The sequence below is a fragment of the Typopeltis vanoorti genome, chromosome 22 (assembly GCF_054136105.1).
Source record: "Typopeltis vanoorti isolate ZY-2024b chromosome 22, IOZ_Tvanoo_1.0, whole genome shotgun sequence".
NCBI classification, from domain to species: Eukaryota; Metazoa; Arthropoda; class Arachnida; order Uropygi; family Thelyphonidae; genus Typopeltis; species Typopeltis vanoorti.
In genome coordinates, this window is record NC_143570.1 from 77,899,661 (window position 1) to 77,923,983 (window position 24,323).

Consider the following 24,323-nt stretch of genomic DNA (forward strand, 5'->3'; position numbering starts at 1 on the left):
AACAAGACAGTATTAAAGGTCCTACACAGTGAAGGCAGTACCATGAAGAGAATATCATTGGTGTTTTCTTCATCTAGAATAGTATGTTTTTATGCTAGCAATTCTTGCCAGAGTCCTGTTAGCAAAAACAGGCTGCACGGATGAGAAAGTCAAACTAGTGAGGCTATATGTTGCACATTACCAACTCTTTTTGATCCCACCTAGAATAATTCTTAGAAATTTAATAAATATCTACTCACATTAGGTACAAGCATTTTATGTGTGTGTGTGTGTGTGAGAGAGAGAGAGGGGGGGGTGCAAAAAAAGTATGAAGTTTGGAACAGAGTTGTTATAGAGCATGTTTTTAAATCAGTTAATGACTCATCAACGGACACTGCATATCACCCACCTACCCACCCACCCACTTCTTGAATTCATGCACACTACTTGCACTCACCACCAACAAAGATGAGCCATTCTGATCATGTATTGCTCTGTGAGAGAAAAATCTAGCTCTTATCCCTTTAATGACTACATTCATTCTCAACTTCCATGGATCCTCTCCCCACCCTTCATAAAATGAAAAATTCCATTTATTAATATCCTGTATGACCTTTCAGAAGTTTGTAGGTTTCTGTCATATCACTCCTCTTTCTTTGGTTTTTTAGTGTCTGCAATCCACAAATTCTTAATCTATTTGCATAATCTACATTACACAGTTCTTCTAATCATCTTTAGCACTATACTTTGCACCTTCTTCACTATATCTGCATCACTTTGGAAACCAGAAGACTAGATCTGGGTACAGCAGTTCAGATGAGGTCATATCAAGGCTGAATAGGTTCCTTTTCCTGTCAATAAGTGTTAGTTTCAGCATTGCAGTTATCCTCTGAGTTGTATTTTAGTCTTTTTATTTATTTTTCATGTGAATCCCACTCATGAAATGTTGTAGACTTATTTTTTTTCCTTTGTTTTTATTAATTTTTATAATTTCTTTTTCTTTTTATTGATTTTTTTTACATTGTCCTGAAATCTTGCTCTAGAAACAAGCCACTTCAGGAATTTGTCATCTTTGCTCCACTACCTTTAAAAAAATTAACTTCCTATCTACTAAAACTCCAAGATCCCTAACCTAATCAATTTTTTCTAACATAATCCCACCAATATATGCCATTGGATATCTCATCACCCCCAAGTGCATAACTTAACATTTATTAACATTGAACTGACAGCCATCTTCACATGTTCACAGTGTCAGCCATTCAAATCATTCTGCAAATGCTGCATGCTATTTGGATTCCTGATCATTCTGCTTATCTTAGCATCATCAGCAAATAGCTGTATGTCTTCTGTCATATATTTCCAAATATCATTAACATAAAGATATTAGTAGACAAAGGACTGATTCCTGGAGTACACGGTTGGTCACCTTAACTCTTGCAAACTCACACCACTTTTTGTTATCTGTCTGTCAGCCATCCTCTTATTCAAGCTAATAGTTTATAATCCAATCCCATATCCTCTTATATAAGAGGTCTAAACATATCATATTGTATGCATTCCCTATATCTAACTCATCTATGACATTATTATAATATGTGAGCAAGTTACTCAGATATGAACTTCCCTTGTAAATCCATGCTGTTCATTGCAAAGAATAAATTCTCTGTCAACCCATTTCTATAAGAGCTCTTACCAACTTTTTCGAAATCTTTACCACCACCACGCCAGAGATATTGATAAGTTCATACTTAAACATTATTCTTTGCACCACCCTTGTACAATAGAATTATCATACATTTTTTTCCACTCCTGTGGAATCTTCTCTCTGCTAAGACTCAGATTATACAACCAGGTCAAAGGCACAGCCATTTCAGTTGAATGCTCTTATAGCATTCATGCTGATATCCCATCACTACCTATTGCTGCTTTCTTATTCAGTTTATGCAACAGCTCTAGTACCTCATTCTCATACACCTGAGTTTCTTCATTAAGTATACAGTCTCTTCTGCATCCAACACACAGATATTATTCACATTCAGTAGATTTCTTTCGCATTCATTTTTCTCTTTCTCTGTCTCGCTCTGCAAGCTAAAAACAACCAACAACAATTCTATTGATATGCTGCAAGTAAAAGAAAGAATGAATATGAAAGAATATCCCTTCTGAATGCAGATGGTGTGAAGCTGACAGATACAAAACAGGTTGTTCAGCTAATGAGTGCCCATTTTGCTAAAAGCTGTCAACCTGGTGTATGCAATATTGAGTTCACTGCTACTACCTCTTCACTGAATGAAAAAAACTCAGGTGTATTAGAGCTGTCGCACAAACAATAACAATTCAGCAATAGGGGCTGATGGGATATCAGCACAGGTGCTAAAAGGGTGTTCAGCTGAACTGGCTATTCCTTTTACCAGGTTTTTAATTTGAGTCTCAGAACAGGGAAGATTCCACAGGAATGGAAAGAATGTATGGTAATCCCATTGCACAAGGGTGGTACAAAGACCAATGTATCCAACTATCGACTAATCAGTATCTCAAGAGTGGTGGTGAAGATTTTGGAAAAACTGGTTAGGCTTAAGTTCAGAAATGGGTTCACAGTGAATCTCTACTTTGCAATGAACAGCATGGGTTTACTAAGGGAAGGTCATGTTTTAGCAACTTGCTCCCATTCTAAAATAATGTTACCATTGAACTAGACAAAGGGAATGGATACACCATGATACTTTTGGATTTTGCTAGGCTTTTAACAGAATTATAGAATAACAGAACAACATGAAAGACTGTTGCATATATTGGAGAATATGGGTTTGGATTATAAAATATTAGTGTGGATAAGAGGATGGCTGACTGACATATCAAAAAATGGTATACGAGGGTGTGAGTCTGCAAGATTTAAGGTAACTAGTGATGTACCACAAGGATCAGTCCTTGGTCCACTGTTATTTAATCTGTAAATTAATGATATTGGGAAGGATTTGACAGGTGACATACAGTTTTTGCTGATGATGCAATAGGGTAATCAGGAATGCTGCTAAAATGCAGTACTTGTAGAATGATTTGAATAGGATGGAATTGAGAAAATGGATGTCAGTTCATTTTCAATAAATGAAAAGTCATGCACTTTGGCGTGATTATGATATCCAATTTTGTATTATATTGGTGGATTATGCTAGAAGAAACTGATCTGGTGAGGGATCTTGGAGTGTTAGTAGACAGCAAGTTGAAGTTCAGGAGCCACATAGCAAAGATTGCAAATACAACGTAAAAGACAATTGCAATGCTGAAATGAACTTTCACATGTAAAAATAAGGAATGTGGTTTTTGCCTCTTTACAAGGCCTTGATAAGACGTCACTTGGAGTATTGTGCACAGGTCTGGTCTCCTGGTTTCCATTGTGATTCTGATACAGTGAAGTGCTTAAAAATGATATGAGATATCTTATATCATTTTTATGGGGTAGCATTGATATCATGAGATATCAATGCTACCCTATCAGTGTTTGAATAATAAGTCATTCCAAAATAATAATTAAATTAATTTCCGTGTGATGATACAACATAAGTTCTCTTTACGGGAATGTACGGTACCATCTAAGTCCCCCCCCAACTTTTATCCGGGCTCCAGAACCGGCATAGCTGACAAATCAGGCCTATGGCTGGGTCAGTATTCCTGACTGTAATCCGTGTGTGTCTACGACCGGTTTGCCTGCTTGCGGGATGAAAAACCCAAGATAAACTGCGAGAAAAAATCCTGCTGTCCATGCCCAAGACCAGCTAACTTGGCTATGGCTGAGGAAGATCCTTTAGCTCCTCACGTCGTCAACGGGAATCGAACCTAGGACACTCCTTCCCCAGGCATATGGTTGTGAAGCGCAAAGCCACTAGGCTAACCATGTGGACATTCCAAAATGATGATTACTTGTTTAGCACATATGAGATTGATTTTGCAATACATTTCATTACCATTAGCAACTAATCCACTAGGTTAGTAACAACACTCCACCATGTATTTTATCTTTTTAGATTTCACCTCACACCAGATAGTTTCAAAGTCACTGTTACATGGAAAACTTATTAATGTTGCAGTCTGCCTCTGAGATCCCTGTCTCACTAACGCCTACAATCAGAGGCCAAGGCAACAAATTCAGCTGCTTTATTCGTGATTATTCCTGCATTTGTGTATAAACATAATAATTTACTCCCAGGCTTTTTTGCATACTCATCTCTGTGGCCCCAGGTTGACCCTTGGACAACCTGGGGCCACATAGCAAAGATTGCAAATACAATGCAAAAGACAATTGCAATGCTGAAACGAACTTTCACATGTAAAAATAAGGAATGTGGTTTTTGCCTCTTTACAAGGCCTTGATAAGACATCACTTGGAGTATTGTGCACAGGTTAACTAATAATTCACTTATGCAGACATACTTGCACATACTTAATAAGTCCAAACTGGATAAACACACAATCATGGTTTCATCTTAATCACCTCCTTGATTAATATTCATATAATTAACACAGTTCCATAAATTAGCCACTCTCATGCATAGATTCTCACCATTCCTCCCATTATGATCTAATTTCTTTGACTTTCTGTGTCAGGTCTCATACCTCTAAATAATTTCTCCAGACTCCTGATACATACTGCATTTAATGCAAAGAATGCTGCTGAAAAACTATTATAACTTCTAAGAGCAATAAACTAATATGTATAACATTAGTTTTGGTACCTTGGGTAGAGGCTAAACGATCTAGAGACTAATCCAAAAAAAATCAAGCCACTTTTGGAAGTGACATGAAAAATGTTTTGGTTTGGTCTGAATCAGTTGATTAAAGACTTTTTTTTATCTTGATTATCAGCATTTAATCAAGACTTTGTACACATCATGAACTTTCATCTCTTGGGGTTGCATTCACATGCTCCTCATGATAGAATTATGACTCTTAAATGGTTCTTATAATAATAATTAGCTGTGAATGGGAAATAATTTTATTGCTTTCTACAGCTACATGTGGCTTAGTTATGCCATCCTAATGTAAAACATCACTAATATGTTCACCTGAGTGGACATTTAATGGTCTTCTTCAAGTTTGTCCTGCATACGATTTGCCACTATTAATCAATTCTTGTATGCACCTTGATATTTCATGGGTAGTCTTTTGGTGATTGTAGTAGTGACTGGCAGTGCTGCCCCCCCCCCCCCCCCCCGGGTAAGTGGTGCCTTTGTTCAAAGTTATATTTTAGCACCCCCATAAAATAAAATTTACATATTAAAATGAAATTAAAAATGGAATTAAAATAATTTCAAGACTTTTTTTATTTATTTAGTATATAAATACAAGATATCTGTATATGTACATAAAAATAGAGCATCTCAAAAAAAAAAAAAAAAGAATTTTTTTTTTCAATTATCAAAAAAAAAAATCGCAACACAATTCAAACCTGCTTTGATGCACCACTCATGAAGCGGTACATCAAAGCAATGCAGCTAATCAGTTGTTGAGTTTACTGCTCATTTTTTATTGCCCTACTGTTTATTTTAAGTCATGTAATCTATGTAGTAAAGTTTTACTTCATGAATAAGATCATTGTATAAAAATTTACTATTATTTATCATCTTGAAATGGCATCCCTCCTGATCAGGCACCTTTGTTTGGAACACAACCTGCACGGGGTGGCCCTGGTGACTGGAGCTTTACGACAGCGCCAAGGTTACTTGTGCACACATTTTTTGCAAATGTTGGTAACATGATTATAGACTCAGACATATAGACTGAGCCAACATGTGAATAGTTGATTTTTCTTATCTATAAAGGTCTACCTTTGCCTTACCTCGCATTCACTCAAATAATGGAGAATATCATTACCAGCCAACTGCATTACCACAGGGAGGTTGGCCACCAGTTTACTGACAGTCATGATCCATAGGTAGATTTCTTAACGTACTTCAGAAATATCTGGATACAAGTCATGGAAAGCTTTGTGATTGGGTGGCCAGATTGCATCAATGCCAGAATGTTTGAGTTTGCCTGCACTCCTCTTCTTATATATACCCATTCTCACTAACCTCAAATCATGTGTATAGATTTGTTGATGATTGTATATTCTATTCCTTGCCATTTGACAAATCTGCAGTGCTCAAATTTTCCAAGCTCCAGTATCTTCCATAACCAATGTGCTAAATGTTGATCTCCTTGCCATTCTTCAATAGAATGAGGACAACTTTTTTGGCTTCACTGCTGTTTTCGTATTTGGGGTGCACCAAAATGTTTTTTCTTAAACATTTTCAGTACTGTCCAGAAGAGGACAATTTGACTATTTCAGTGCCCATGGAAATAACTATAAAAAAAGGCATAAGGCAAAAATAGAATAAAGTAGTAGTTGGGAGTTTTTAAGAAAATAATTGGTGTGAGCCTGTAAAATAGGAATCATCAAATAGCCAAATTACCTTCTTTTTGATAGTACTGAGAATTTTTAAAAAAGTTGTTTGGTCTAATATCAAATGTGAAAATTGTTCATCCACTTTCCTCAAAATTTATAAAACCTTGCAGCTGCTAGGCCATATCCATTTTAAGTCCAAATGCAATTATGCCAAAGTAACTTCTTCCCTTTTCACACTGTCTTCTGGGACAGCCTTTCATGTATAACATTCTCCAAGTACTATAACGTCTAGCTGTTAACAAAAAGAAACATCAATAGGCTTTTCACTGTCTTCTGGAACATTTTTTCATATATAGCGTTCTCTATAAGTACTGCAACCTCCATCTGTTCATGTAAAGAACATCAGTAGGCTCTCTCCCTCTCTATACGCTTTCTTAACCCACTTTCTCATACATTAAATGAGTGTGCTATACATGATGCTTTTGTGTGTTGGGAGGATTAATATGAATTCTAGTTAATGCTCTTCCATGTTAATTAATATAAATTAACATAGAAGAGTATTTGATTTGAAATTTTTTTATTGTATTCACTGAGATGCAGTTTTGCAGAAGTAGTTTAAATGATATGCTACTAATACAATTTTATTCATGAAGCCCTCTTTATTACTAGTCAGTATAATAGCAAGCTTGTTACATTGGCTTAGATCCAATAGTTTAGTGATTAAAATTCTAAAAATAGAATGTGCATTAGAATATATTAAAACAGAAATAGCTAATTTATATTTTTAGTAAAGCATACCTTGAAAATATACCAAAGGTAGAAAGTCGTCCACTGTTTGTTTTTCTACTGTCATCACAAACATTTTTTATATATACTGATAGTGAGTTGAATCATGTTGAAACAGTATGTAATTGAAAGACTAATATTTTAAAATCAAAATGGAAATTAAATCACTAGTATAAAAGAATAAATTGAGTGAATTAAAACAGAAATGATTAAACTGTGAAAGAATAAACATGAAAGATAAAATTACTGGGAAACTTTACTGACAAACAAAAGATAGAATTATAAATTCTGGATTACTATTTATAATCTTTCTCGAAATTTCGTAATGTACTAGACATCTTAGTGGGATTTATAAATAACTTAATTCAATTACATAATTCTTACTATTCTGACACAAAATTCTCTGCTTCTCATTTCAGTTATACAGGAATAAATTTCAATATATGGCACATATGGACTACACATTATCACATAACATAAAGAAATTTTTCATAATTATTAGCTGATATGCAGATATCTCCTTAATTAGTAATATTTATCATGTTAAATCCTGAATAAAAAATTTACTTGTGAAGTCCTTCATTCAGGATCTAACAAGATCTCTCCTAGTCTATAAAAGAGTTAAATAAAACTGAATGTGAGAATTAGGAGGAGTTTTCTTGTTGAATGTTCTAGGTAAGATTGATATAAGCATACTCAGAAGAGAATAAAACAATTATGGAAGGAAAACTTGGAGAAGAATAAGTTAGGTTCAGGCCAAATAGAGGTTGTCAGTATCAGATTTTCACCGTTCAAAATGCTTTAGTTACACGGTGTAAATGGGACACTACATCAAGCAGTACCTAGTGTATATTTGAGTTTTAAGTCAGCAGTTAGAATTGAAGGAGGTACAGGAAGATGGTTTGATGTAAAATCAGGCGGGAGACGAGGGTACACACTATCTTCACTTTTATTCGTCATCTATATGGATCATGTTATGAATAGAAGGAGAAGTTAATCTCAGCTCTTTACTTTACTTTATACAGATGATTTTTTACTCTTAAAATCCAGTGCAAATCTTCAGGATTCATTAAATAAATTGAATAACATCTGTAAAAAATTTGGGATGAAAATTAACAGTAAAAAGACCAAGACTCTGAAAATAGGCAGGAACATGAGAAACTGCAATTACATTCTCAATGGATTATAGGATGAGTAAAACATTTTAGCTATTTAGGCAAAATTTTTAGTGAAAATGGCAAATTAAATATGGTATCAAACAGAATAAGCAAAGTTAATATGGTAGGGAGTCATCTGAATAAATTTATATGGAATAATATAGAAATTAGTCAAAACATTAAAGTAGCTATATACAATGCGGTGTCCAATCCAGTTTTAATTTAAATATATCACAGCTGTGTTAGAAATAGAGCACTTGATCAGAGGCCATAGGTGAAAATTCTGACAAAAAAAATTAGAGTACATACATACATACATAGCTCATGGCAAAAACATGATGTCATTATATATTAACAGAATTGAAGAATTTAAAATATTTTAAGTTAAAACTTTGAAGGAAAACACAGATCTAATCCAGGAAGTTGGAAAATTAAAATAAGAGTTAAAAGTAAAAGTCTTAATATGTTATAATAAGGAAAAGAAACATATATATCATTATAAATTCAGATCTAAGTTCATAATCCAGGTCACAGCTTTAGGAGCTGCTTGTAAAAAGTCATTCCAGTCATTCTGATAAGCACGGAAGATGCATTCTGTTACAATATGTTGCATAGTCTGTCATGGAGTACCACAGTCACATTCTGGAAATGTTTGTCTGTTCCATTTATAGAGAGTATCTCCACATAGGCCATGATTTGTCCAAATTCTATTTAGTACCGTCCATGTTTTGCGAGGTAGATCTGATCCTGTGATGATTTGATCACCACAGGATCAGATGTTATGCAAATGTTCTTTCGTATTTTCCTTCCATGTTTCTTCCCCCTTTGATAAAGGATTAAAATTATTTAGCACTAGTTCTTCTGCTGCTCGTAGTGACGGATGGCAAGATTTCAATCTATTGACGTTAAAAGTTGGGAGATCCTGATGAATAGGTAAGTTCGGATTACCAGCAATTTTTTGGAATTCACGGACTAAAGAATTCAATCTACGTAGTTCTGTAGGAATAATGCCTGCTAAAAGAGGTAACCAATATGTTGGGGTCAATCTAATAGAGCCTGTAATTAATCTTAAGGTATTGTTCAATTGTTAATCCTTGTGTGAGGGCTATTTAGCCACACAGGAGCACAATATTGAGCACTTGAGAATACCAAATCAAGGGCTGTTGTCCGAAGAGTAGAGGCTCTAGAACCCCAGGTTGTGCCACAGAGTCTCCGTAGGATATTATTATGTGTCCTTAGTTTACATGCCAAGTTTGAAAGATGTTGCCGTAAAGTGAGAGAACGGTCAAGTGTGACTCCCAAGTACTTAGGGAATGTATTATATGGAAGTATAGTGTTGTTGAATTCAATTTTTAGTTTCACATTTGCCAAGTTATTATTTAGATGAAAACAAGATATTACCATTTTGCTCCTATTTAAACAGAGTCTCCATCTTTTAAAATATTCATCCAGAATAGTTAAGTCAGCTTTTAGAATTTCTTCTGTATGACTTATGCATTTATGCTGTGTAGTTATTGCTATATTGGCGGCATAACAAAATTTCCTTGACGTAGTGATGGGAAGATCAGATATATACAGATTGAATAATAACAGAGATAAAACAGATCCCTGTGGCAGTCCATTATTTAACTTTCTTTCGCTGCTAGTTTTATTACCTATAGTCACTATAAATCTTCTATCTCTTAGCATATTGTTAATAATATGTACTATTGTTTTACATGGGATAATTTTATATAATTTATATAGAAGGCCTTGTCTCCAAATGGTATCGAAGGCTGTTACAGCTGTTGACAAATCAATAAATGCTGCTGATATTTTTAAACCTTTTTGAAAACCAGCTTCTATGTGAGTTACCAAAGAGAGAACCTGGTCACAACACCCATGATTTGGTCTGAAGCCAGCTTGTTCTATTGGGACATTTTTAAAAATTGTGGAGCTTATTCTATTATAAATAAGTCTTTCAAAGAGTTTATAACAACAACTGAGGAGAGTAATAGGTCAATAACTTTCCGGTTTATGATTAGGCTTACCAGGCTTTAAAATTGAAAGTACTTTTGCTTTTTTAAAAATAGTGGGAAGTTTACCAATTGTAAGAATGTCAGTATAGAACTTTGTTAACCATAATCTTGCATTTCTTCCCAGATTAATCAAAAATTCTGGATGAATGTTATCAAAACCAGGAGCCTTACCAGACTTTAATTCCTTTAAGGCTGCTTCAACTTCTTGTTGCGTAAAAGGGTGTGCAAAATTTGAAGTTATAGGTGAATACTTGCTAAATTCTTTTAATTTTCTCTTTATATATCTTGTATGCTTTTTATTGTTTGGGATACATGATATATTAACAATGTGTATAGCTAGTTGATCTGGGGTGATTCTTGGTTGTTCTTTGATCAAAGGAGCACTACCACCTAGTTTCCTAAGAAGGCTCCAAGCTTTACAGCTGGAATGAGTAAAGTCTATACCTTCAACTGTATTTACCCATTTTTTCCTTCGGGATATATCCAAGTTTTCTAGGAGTTCGTCTGCTGTTTTTGGGTCATCGTTAATCTGATATTCATTATAAAGTAATTCACATTCTTCGCTCCAACCATGTATATAGTTATGTCTAATACCTCTAGGAATACTTTTCTTGGCAGCAAGCAGGACTACACCTATAAATCGATGAAAATTGCTACTTATTGGAGATATCCAGCGAATACATTTGTCAAGTTCATTTGCGTATTTATTCCAGTCAGCCTTTTTAAAATTCCAGCGTGGGATAGGCTTTGATCTTACAAATGGAATGGAAATGCCAATGTCAATTAATACCGATCTATGTTGACTATGAGGAAAGTCAGTTAAGTCCCTTCTCAGATTTTGCATAGGGTGACCTGAATTATTTTTGCTCACAAGACATAAATCAGGGTTATAGTCTCTTTTCCAGGCCGCAGATCTAAAAGTGCCTTTGTCTTTGGCATCAAAGACTAAGTGAAGATTATTTACTTCGATCCAATCAACAAGTTTTTCACCACGTTCGTTGTTTCGAGCATAATTCCATTGTTCATGGTGACTATTAAAGTCCTCAATATAGATTGCGGGATGTTCAGCAATAGGAATAATTTTTTCTGGCCAAGGTGATCCAGGTGGCTTATAAATATTCGTAATTGTAATATCTTGAACTTTTATCACTACTGTATGTATGTTTTCTACAATATTTTGAGATAGAAGAAAAACTTCTTTAAGACGATTTTGCACATATGTTGCTATTCCATATACTTCATGATAAGTTGCACCAATAGCAGTGTAACCTGGAATGCAACCTCTTTTAAGCAGCTGTTCAGGATCAGCAGCACGTGTTTCCTGGACAGCAATCACATCAACATCGTTGGTTAACAATAATTTCGATAAATAATCGCATTTGGCTTTGCTAATAGATTCAATATTTAATTGACAAATACGTAGTGTAGGGCCAATGTTTCTAAATTCTGGTTTCTGGAAGTCACTATATTCAATAAATTCAGTAGACATCATGAAATTGGCCAGGAGATCCTTAGGATGGACTGGCTGCCTATCGCTGTTGCTCATTTAGCACCACCCAGGGGACACGTATAGCTTTAGGATAACTATGGATGCGAGCAACTTCGTCCCATTAGAGGAGTGAACAGATAGTATTAATAGCAGAATCATATTAGAAATGAAGATGTTAGGAAGGAACGTGAAAATGTTGCCATGCAAGAATGCATGTAGAGCTAATTTCTTGTGGTATAGTCACTTAACTAGAATGAAAAAGGAATGATTATCAGAACAACAGGAAAAGACAGAAGAATCAGACTGATCTGGGAGGTTTGCTGCAGTTAGAAGTGTCTTAGAAGACCAAAATATAAGATCTAACAATACTGGAGTACTAACAGGTAGCAGACTAATTTGGAGGAAAACTGTCACTATTTAAACCTCATTGCTAAAAAATTTGATATGAATATATCAACTGTAAAAATTATTATCTTTCAAAGAAAAAAATCAGTTCAGAATAAAATATGTACTGTTAATTCAATTCTTCAGCAAGTATCTGTAACCAGGATGGTTACAGCTACTTTACATTAATAATAAAATTTAAAAGTACACCAATGCACTTTGAAAAATTTCTCAAGCTTTTTAATCCAAGAAAAATACAGAGGCATACCATAATTAAAGCATGCATGACACTGGCAAAACTTGGACCATTATAAAATAAAATAAATAATAGCTTACATCAGTTGAAATGAATTTATGAGAAGAAATGCAATATTATACATTGCTGGACTGGTTGGAAAAAACTAATGTATAATCGACAAACTAATTATCATTATCTATTTCCTGGTATGTACCTTTGAGGAGTGAATAAGGTACAATGACAGTGCTACACAATTAATTGTAGATTATTGCTAATCTCCTGTCAACAGTTTTCCTCAAAATTAATCTGTCAGCACTCTAACATTGTCAGAGTGTCTGACAATGTTCTGTCTTTCTAAGGCATTTCTCGTTTATCAACTGTCAACTTCGTTACACTTATATCTTGGTCATTCTCTGGATCTTTTTCTTTTCATCTTGGCATCAAAAAACTGTTTTGGAAACCTTTCCTCTCCCATATCCATATTCATTTTAATATAATATAATTATATTATATTAATTTCATTTTAATATAATTCAGCCATTGATGGCATCTTTTCACTCCTAATTTTTCCAAGAACTCATATCTCTGATCCTTCTCGTTTATCAACTGTTTTATTCTAACCTAACTCTCAACTCCATGAGTTAAAATGGGTTTCAACACTTTGTTATATTCTACTAGTTGAAAGTTTGCGCTACTTTCTCGATAATTCCATATAAATGTATTCAACTGGCTCTCCATCATATCATCTTTGCTTATTTTCTTGTCTTATATATCCTGTTTGCCATCGTCATTAAAATTGTTCTTAAATAGTTGAAATGTTTAATTGTTTTATAGGTTCTCCATTCAGGATGCAGTTGATATTTTCAATGTTCCTGTCTGTTTTCACAGCTTTTCTCTTTTTTAGTGATTTTCATACCAAATTTATTACAGCAGTTATTCAGTTTAATTAGAATATTCTGCAGACCAGTACTGGATTATATAAGATTATACATCATATGCTAAAATGAAGAACTGAGTTGAACATCTCCGATTTTGACATCAGGCCTAATGCTACTTTTTCATAATTTGATCCATTATATAGATGACTGATACCAGTGGAGATAATGTCCACTCTTGTCTAACACCTAATTTAACATTAAACTATTAAACCCGCTACCTGTATTATCTTCAGTCCTAATTACTAATTAAAACTAGTATCAACTGTGCATTGCTTAATACAGTAATGTATCATTTAAACCAGGATTTCTCAACCTTTTCCAGTGGCATACCACTATATTTAATTCAGGATATTAGATGTACCAGTAAGTAAATTTATTCTGCAAAAGCATGATTTGTTGGTCCCAGGGGCAAAATAAGCACATCTCTACAATACTAGTGATTTATTTAGTTATTTATTATTTTATTCAGACATTTATTGGAGAAACAGATACTCTTTGAATCTATTCAATGGATTGTAAAATATGCAATTTTTAAAAATTCAAATAATAATGAGTGAATACATAACAATAAATTTTGGCAAACACATGTTCCTGATAATGGTACTCCAATTCTCAAATAAACTTACAATCAGTACAAGCTATAAATGTAACATATTTTTAATTATAGAACTCACATTCTTGTTTCAGTGTGAAGGTTGTGCTTGTTTAGCTAAACACAGCTTCTTAATAGCTGGTTTCAATTGACTTCATCTGAGTCTTAAATCGGGTTCAACATTCAACTTATTCCTGTACTTGTTTTTGATATAAATGAGAGAAGAAAACCTACATTCACAAAGGTAAGTAGTTGCAAACACCAACAGAAATTTTACAGCTTTTCTGAGATCATTGGATATTCATTTCTTCTTGCCAACCAGAAGTCTGTTAAATCCATCCTCTTGATCATTTGCCTGAAACTTCAGTCGCAGGACAGCTCGATCAGTTCATTTTTCTCGAAAGGAGCCAACGTTTCTGGTAAGGTGTCATCAATGGAAAATGGCTCTCTAATCCAAAATTCTGAAGCCATGTTTTCAGGGAAGTATTCCTTGAAATCTGTGATTATACTCCCAAGATGCTTCTTTATATTCACTGCCAGTTCACTATGAAGAAGAATTTCATTCTCAGTTAAGAAAGCATCCAACAATGGAAAGGAACACGTATTTCCAGTATCGATTTCTTTAATGATGAAGCCATTTTTTTCCTAAGAGCCGCAGTTTTATCCTGTACCAAGAATAAGGAAGTATGCACACCCTGCAAGCTCGTGTTCAGCTGGTTGAGGTGACAAATTAAATCTGCCGGGTAAGCCAACCGGGCAAGTCACAGTTCATCAGTGAAATACTTCAAGTCTGAGCCTGAGGATTTGTCAGAGAGAAAAATCTGCACTTCTGAACGGAGTTCAGACAGGCGGCTCAATACATTTCCCCTCGATAGCCACCTAACTTCGGTGTGAAGTAAAAGAGAATCGTGTCTTCTTTGGTGTGCTGAACAAGCTTCTGTACACTGTTTTGACTGCTGTTTGGTTTCTGGTGTGTAATGGTGAATCCGAATCTCATCCATAGTAATAAATCTACACATAAAATCAGTTTTATTCTTGATTCTTGTTAAAACGCTCCAAGCAATGTTCAGAGATTTTCATGTGTCTGTTTTTGATCTGTCATTTGCAATTCTTCATGCAAAATGTATTCTATACATTCTTTTGAAATGCCCATAGTCTCAGCAATTTCATGCACTTTGATTCGCCGGTCATCCAATACCATATCATGCACTGATCAATGATTTCTGGTGTTGTTACACTTTTTGGACATCCTTCACGTGGATCATCTTCAAGGCTGGTACGGCTGCATTTAAAAAAACTACTTGATAGAATGACTTGCAATTTCACATCGATGCTTATGACAGATGCACCAACTTAGAAGGAAAAAAAAATCTTGCCAATAGTGTTGCCATTTATGGTTGAGGCCAAGAATTTTCAGACCACCCACATATATTACACCATATATTTTTGTGTGTACTATTCTAAACATCTTTTCTCTTGGTATCTTGTCATTGCTGCATTTTTTAGATCTCAAAAACTCAGAGATCCTCGGTCGATATATTCCTATTGTGATTCCTTGATTATTTCTCTGGGATGCTTAAGGGTGAAAGCTGGGTAACTAGGAGGAGACCTCCACATAGCTTTTTAAGGAATGCAAAGAACCGACCAGAATTTCTGACTTAATAGGTATCTATTAGGTATCTGCCTGGATGCTGAATAAATGAGGATGGGCTGGCAAGCTGAGATTCAGCCAACTAAACTGTATTATTACGCGTGGATAGGCTTATGTGTTCGTCAGACATGCTATGATAGGTTTCATGGTATAAAAGAACACAGATGGTTAAGAAAATAACTATTTATTAACTTAAAAGCTAATATTTCACTGGTCTTATATCCTTGGACACACTGATCACACGTCTTCCAGAAGGTTCCTTATCATTTTCTGTTTACAGAAAACCCACACATACAGGGAGATACTTACACAAACAATCACACCATCACCCTTCTCAACAATATGGTATCTTAAAAACACTAACCCATAGAGCTAGAGCAATCTGTTCCAATGACAGTGCTTTCACTGCTGAACTTACTCACCTACGTCAAACCTTCTTAAACAATGGTTATAATCCCCGTAAAATAGATAACATACTAAATGCTACCCATAAATCCCCTCTATCTACCACAGAAGACTACAACAAAACAATCACCATCCCATACATTAAAGGCACATCTGAAAAGATATCTAGGGTGCTTAACAAACACCAATTACGCACAGTATTTAAACCTTATAAAAAATTAGCAACTCTCATCCGTTCACCCAAGGACAAATGCACTCCTTTATCACATCCTGGTGTCTATGAAGTGCCCTGTTCTTGCCATCAAGCCTACTCTGGACAGAAAGGAAGAAATGTGGACATCCGCCTCAGTGAACACAAAAAATATATCCGACACTTTCGCTATGGTAAGTCGGGTCTGGCAGACCATGCTATGGATACCCCTGCACACAAGATCAATTGGAAAGAAACAAAAGTAATGCACAGAAGCTTCTACAAGTCAGAGAGGTTGTTCCTGGAATCAACAGAAGCCTTGAAACATACCCTAAACCTTAACAAGTATGGCTGTCTAAATCTACCAAAGATTTGGGAGACAGTCATCCTAAGACCAAATTAATATTTATTACTTTTATTTTTTATCATTTGGACTACTATTTCAAAACTTTGAATTTTTTTTTTTTTTTTTTTTTTAACCTAGATGGCGCCATATTAGGACTTTAGTCTTGTGTTGCACGCTGCAATCACTTATACTGTCCCCACTGTTACACCGGATTGTGGTTGTCTTGCCTTTGTAACAAACTTTGTGTTGTGTGCTCTGAAGATGCTGGATATAAGACCAGCGAAATATTAGCTTTTAAGTTAATAAATAGTTATTTTCTTAACCATCTGTGTTCTTTTATACCATGACAGAACATGAAGTTCTGTCATGCTGACTTTCTTGCTTGGCACTTTCAATAAGCTTTTGTCTTTTCCAGGACTTCCTCTTTCTTTCTTAGTCTAAAGATAAAAATCACAACTCTGGAGTTGTTATTTTTATCTTTAGACTCTTTCATTTTTTCCTGAATGATATTTATGTTTCAGTTTACCTCTGAAAGCTGCTGGGCTTTGATTCTTTTTTAAAATTTCTTACCCATTTCTTTTAAAATGATATTCACTTTTATCCTGCTCAAAACTGAATGGTAATCACTTCCTATTTCAAATTCTCTGTATATTCTTGTATCTGTATTATTGTGGTCTCATCTTCACAATAACATATGACCTCATTAACATAGTTAATGAGACCATATGAATTTGTTCTCATGTTTTTGATGGAACATATTATTAGTAATGACTAGTGTTCATCATCACCAATACCTGTACAGAAAACCAGCAAGTACTTACCATTATTATTAGCTTTGCTCCTTTCTCCAAATTTTGCCAAACATTTTTGTATGTCTAGGATTCATTTTCTATATTGCTGTTAGATCTCCAAGGATCTGCTTTTCCATTTTCTTTGTCAGCTGCTTTCTCTAATGACTTGAAAAATTCCTCCACTTTTTCTTGTCCACATCCCCATTTTGAAATTCACCCTCATAACTCTACCTGAAAATGCCTACCAATCAATAATTGCATTTTTTAACTACCTGTCACTGCTATTGTATTTGGTTTTGTGTCTGACATATTACTTATTTTGTGGCATATTATTTACTAGTTTAATATGCCATTTTCATATGCTTCTTTAGATTAAAAAACCAACAGGAAAAAAACAAAACAAGTATACATAGAGAGATTTCTCAGTTAACAACTTTTAGTATTCAAAGTGAACTTGATTAGATGTTGAAAATTGTAGCAAGATATCAGATGTGTAGTTTATTGTTGCAATGTGCTGTATAACTTCTCTTCTTTCTCTTATTTTATATATGCTACCCATAGTTGATTTAAGATGAGACCTTGGGATGCATTGGGGGACAAAACTTCCCAGATATGTGGAAAGGATCTCTGCAACCTTGCCACTTTTTTCTTGCAGTGACCTTACTCCAAATTGCTAATATGGTTGTGCCTTATAATACATCTCATGCTGCATCAGTTGTTGCACAGAATAATCAGAGCTGCATTCAGGACTTAAGCAGATGATCTTGTTCGAGAAGTATATTACCATCTCCAGCAAAAGTCAATGATATTGTGAATGAGGAACACAGAAGGTATATAGGATTAATCTTAGAAGGGAATTTTACATAAACACATGGAATGTTCAGGGTCTACAGGTGGGTATACTCTTGAGATTGTCTGATGGATAGGTATAAAATTGCCATCCTGGGAATTACAGAGACCAGATAGAATGGAGAAGGTCACTTCAAAAGACAGGATGGTAAGCTAGTTGTTTGCTCAGGAGGCGACTCGAAGCATCATGGGGTAGCTGTGATACCGAAGGCATAATACAAGCTATATAATACAGGATACATCCAAGAAGTATTTTGGCCCAATAAGAAGATCAAGAAACCCATGGATATCAGATTCAACATGGGAACTAATCAAGAAAGGTGGTTGGAAAAACAGAGACATATAAGGGACTGAAGAATATAAAAGATTACATAGAGAAATCAGAAGAGCTATCAAGCAGGAGAAGGAACAGTTTTATACTAATAAATGTGAAGAGATACAGTTCCAGATGAGGAGGCACAATTATAAAAGGATGTTTTATTTAGTTCTTGACCTAAAGCACAAGTTTAAACCCAAATTGAATGTCATCAAAGACAGGAATGGAGCATTATGAACAGAAGAATTGTTAACCAAAAACAGATGGAAAGAATACTCTGAGGAACTGTACAATAGAGTGGATAAAGAAAATTTGTAGCAGCCCTCTCACCAGGAAAATCCACTTTGGAACCTTCTCTACTTAGGCATGAAGTTGAAAGAGCAGTTAAGCAGCTCAACAGCAATAAGGCTCCAGATGCAGATAGAATCCCAGCAAAGTTAATTCAGGCTACAGGGGATGGAGGGATAAGAGTGTTTCATAGATTGATTACAAGGATATGGGAAACAGGATAGCCTAGAGACTGGAAAAAGTTGGTTTTCATACCACTACATAAGAAGGGAGATATGAAAGATTGCTAGAACTATAGAACTATTAGTTTAATATCTCATTCAAGAGAGATTTTATTAAAGATCATGCTAAATAGGACTGAGACCAAAGTTCAGGCAGAGATGTCCAAGGAACAAGCAGATTTTAGGAAAGGTAAGGGCACCAGAGATCAGATCCTTTGCCTTAGACAGATCATAGAAAAATATAAAGAATTTAGCCTTGGTTTTCCTCAACACACTATCGGGTTGATAGTCAACTTGTACAGGAAGCAAGAAGTCACGGTAAGAACAGGTGTTGAATTAACTGATTGGCTTCTGGTTGTTAGAAAGGGAGTTAGGTAAGGATGTTTACTTTCTCCTCACTGGTTTAGTGTGTGTGTTGAGGACATCATGCATGAAACTCAAAACAGGAATTAAGATATGTGGTAGATTGATCAATAATCTGAGGTATACTGATGATACTGTACTCCTTTGTAATGACAAGGAAGAATTAGGACAAAGTCTTGATAAAATTAACAGTAATAACAGAGGACTTCAACTCAATCCTAGCAAGACAAAGATTATGATTCTCAAAGGAAATACAAACAGGGAAGCTCTTGAGAAACAAGTGTACCTTAATGGAGAAAGAATTGAGTACCTGGGATCCATTATTAGTATGATCAGAAGAAGATTAGGAATGGCTAAAACAATATTTAGATTTGTCTAAAATCTGGAATGATGGATCTATCTCCATGGGAACAAAGTTGAGGATTTTGGATGCACTTGTTTTTCCAACAGCAACTTATGGATATGAGACTTGGAACCTAAAGATAAGAAAAGGATAGAGCTTTTGAGATGTGGTGTTACAGAAGGCTGTTGAGGATATATACTGAAAGGCACACAAATTAATGGGTGTTAAGAAAGATCATTGGAACTTTAAGGCTCCTTAAGGATATTGACAGAAGAAAGTTAAAATGTTTTGGACACATTGAAAGGATGGAAGGAGGACCTCTCAGAACAGCAATAGAAGGTAAAGTACCTGGAAAAAGTGGAAGGGATAGACCTTCAATGAGATGGATGGTATGTGTGGAGTGACTGATCTTCAGAGAGTTGAAGCCTCCAGAAAAGCATACAACAGGACTACATGGTGAGGACTGGTGTGGCACATCACCGAGAATCAGAGTGACTGTATGACATTTGTGGATGTCCAGTAAACAGATGATGATGAAAGGAATCTTAAGCTAGAGGAAGTCAAAAGCAGGGATTCTAAATTAGCCACTCTGGCATGCAATGTCGATCTCAAAAAGGCACAGATGCCACCCCTGTGGTGAAAGGAATTGTGAAGTTATTTAGGTTTCTGTCAAAAGTAACAGGTCTGGTTTGGATGACTGTAAGTGATGGTGACTATTATTTATGTTAGTCTTAATGCCATGGATGTTAGTAAAGTTGATGTGGACATTATTATTATTAAGAGAGACCTCCAGGGAGTCAGAGACTCATCGAGGGAGGCCTCTTGGTATTGGAATAGATTGCCAATGGCAATCTATTCCAGTTACGCACCACCTTCTAAGAGAAAAATCTAGTCCTTACCCCCTTCTTAGTGGCCTTCATTCTCAGCTTCCAAGGATGCCCTCTGGCCCTTTCCTTACCCTCCATAAATTGAAAATTTCATCAATTGAAATCCTGTATGACCCTTTCAGAAGTTTGTAAGTCTCAATCATATCTCCTCATCTTTCTCCTGTTTGCTAGTGTCTGCAGCCTACAAATTCTCAGTCTGGTTTCGAAATCAGTATCCCACAATTCTGATATCATTTTCAACACCCTCCTTTGTACTCTCTCCAATATATCAGAATCACAACGGAAACCAGTAGACCAGACCTGCACACAATACAAGTGAGGTCTTATCAAGGCCTTGTAAAGAGGCAAAAACCACATCCTTATTTTTACATCTGAAAGTTCGTTTTAGCATTTTAATTATCTTTTGAGTTGTATTTGCAATCTTCTTTGCTACATGGCCCTGAACTTCAACTTCCTATCTATTAACGCTCCAAGATCCCTATCCTCGTCAGTTTCTTCTAGCCTAATCCCACCAATATAATACGACATTGGATATCTAATCATGTTGAAGTGAATGACTTTACATTGACTGATATTGAACTGACACCCATTTTCCCATGCCCACAATTCCAGCCTATTCAAATCATTCTGCAAGTACTGCATATCAGGAGCATTCCTGATTACCCTACCTATCTTTGCATCATATATTGCTTGTCAAATCCTTCCCAGTATCATTAATGTACAGATTGAATAACAGTGGACCAAGAACTGATGCTTGTTGTACACCACTAGTTACCTTAAATTTTGCAGACTCACATCCCCAGTATACCACTTTTTGATATCTGTCAGTCAGTCATCCTCTTATCCATGCTAATATTCTATAACCCAAACCCATTTTCTCCAATTTATGCAGCAGTCTGCCATGCTGATTCTGTCAAAAGCCTTAGCAAAATTCAAAAGTATCATGGTGTATCCATTCCCCTTGTCTAGTTCAGTGGTAACATTGTTGAGCAAGTTGCTAAACATGGCTTTTCCTTAGTAAACCCATGTTGTTCATTGCAAAGTAGAGATTCACTGTCAACCCATTTCTGAATGCAAGTCCTAACCAATTTTTCCAAAATCTTCACCACCACTCTTGAGATACTAATTGGTTGATAGTTGGATACATCGGTCTTTGCACCACCCTCGTGCAATGGAATTACCATACATTCCTGCGGAATCTTCCTTGTTTTGAGACTTATATTAAACAGCCTGGTTTAATATAAACTTATATTAAACTGTTTAATATAGACTTATATTAAACAGCCTGGTTCAGCTAAACTGGACTGGCCAGTTTAGCTGAACCAGGCACACTTCTTTTAGCACACTTGCTGATATCCCATCAGTCCCTATTCCTGAATTCTTATTCAATTTTTGCAACAGTTCTTATACCTCATCCTCATACACCCACATTTCTTCATCTAGTGAAGAGGTAACAGTGAGCTTAATGTTGCATACACCAGGTTGATAGCTTTTAACAAATTCTTGTGGGTTGTCTTTAGCATGCAGAGTGAGTTTCTTTTCATACTCAGATTTTGCTTTCCGTACCACAGTTGCGAATATTCTAGACTGCTGCTTATAACATTCATAACGGATGTCATCCTTATGCACACAGTATTCTTTCCACATCATCCTTTCTTATGAATCTCTTGCTTAATAAGATTATACATCCATTTGACTCCTACTCTGTTTATTCTTCGAACTCTCGGGACACATTCTGATATTGCATCATTCAAGCGTTGTTTAAATGCTTCCCATGCACTGTTGATATTCTTTCCATCCAGCAGCCAACTCCATTCCATTAAACTCATTATACTCCTCAGTTGGTCATAATTTCCTGCTTTATAGTTCAGCATGTAACCTCTGCTGAACAGAACATTCATAAACTTAGTGACTTCCCAAGTGAGTACCGCATGATCACTGTCACCAAACAGAGGCAGAATACATGTCTTTAACTGAAACGCCCTCTGACACTATAATCAAATCTAATACTCTTTGTCCTTGAGTTCCTTCTGTCACATGCTGCTTGAGGAAGTTGTCCTGCAACAGCTCAATACATGCATTTTCATCCTTCTCATGAGACACAATCAATATTTGGATAATTAAAGTCTCCCATTTTGATTACTCTTTTCGTGCTCATCTTTTCTATTTGGTGATACATTTCTTTATCACTATCAACCGATCTTCCAGGTCTGTAACAACACTCCCACTATGTAATTAGTCTTGTTAGATTCCACCTCACACCAGATGGCTTCAAACTCACTGCCACATAAAATATTGTTAGTAGTATTCTAACACTTGTAGTACTACTACAATCATAGGTCTCAACTCTAACTGGATTCAAGTCATCCAATATCATTAGCAGCATGTCCTCTCTATCCTTCTAAAAATACTGTACCCTTGACACTCGATACCAGTTAGTAGGTCTGATTCTGATAGTCAGGTCTCACTAATACCTACTACAATCTGAGGTCGCAACATATTGTCTAGGGCAACAAACTCTACTCCTTTGTTTCTGATACTCCTAGCATTCGTGTACAGACATAATAATCTACCTGTTTGTTCTTTTGTATTGTCTTGTTTGCAGTCTGCCTGACACAGTTGGACAACTTGAAGATCTCTATTATTCTCTAATGCCTTATACATGTAGACATCTTTGCACACATATGATGGATTCGAACCAGACGAACACAAACCCAGAATCATTCTCTCCTCATACATTTCCATGACAAAGCTCATTCCCATCATTAACACAGTTATATAGCATTGTCGCTCTTACACTCACATTCACACCATTCCTCCCTTTATAATTTAGTTTCCCTGACTCTGTGTTAAGGCTCATACCTGTTATTAATTTTTCTAGTCTCCTGATGCCAAACACATTTAGGTGTAGGCTGTCCCTCTTATACAAATTCAATCTTCCCTCAAACTCACTCCACACATCCAAAAACTTACATTCATTCCTTCTACATATGAGTAGAAATGAGTTTTTAATGAGGCGATTCTGACATGGTTTGTACATAGTGATTGATTGCATTGTGCATTTTTTTATCAGAATTAGTTTTAGAATTAGAATACAAAATCCAATCGTGTGGAGTAATCACAAACGTTTACATGAAAAAAAAAATCATTTATTGTGTTGTATTTCAAAACAACTGTTAATTTGATTAATTTGTTTTGCCTTGAAAATGGTTGGCCATGTGGGTAGCATATGCTGCAACCAATAGTTTATGGGTTCAAATCCCACTTTGGGCATGGATATTTGTAGCCTGCTCTTGATGAGCATGTATACCCCCTTTGAGCTTATAAGTCTTGTCTAAGTAGATGAGTTTCAACATGCTGAATTCAATTACATTTCAGTTTTTCTGGAATCAAAATTATATGTTAGCATACTAACTGTATTTTATATAAACCTGTAGCATGTATATATTATTATGTGACATCTTCATGAAGTTAAGGACTCATTACTGTGCACTTCCATCTATCACTCACTAGTAATCTTTTTGTCTGTTAATTGCATATGTTCTCTGGTCAGTTTGTAAGTATGCAGGATGAAAAACCTGAGTTTTCAAGAGAAAAAAAACCTGTTGCTGCTGTTTGAAATAACTCATCCTGTTGAAAATGTCCATATAAAGATCCCTCTCATCATGATGAGAATTCAACAGCTTGGACTTTTTCTAATTGAAGAT

General features: G+C 35.5%; 1 protein-coding gene across 1 annotated transcript in view; it reads left to right on the plus strand.

The window, feature by feature from the left end:
* The window catches only part of LOC150094501 (growth hormone-regulated TBC protein 1-like), a 193,261-nt gene that overhangs the window by 49,916 nt on the left and 119,022 nt on the right, over window positions 1–24,323 (plus strand). The window lies entirely within an intron of this gene.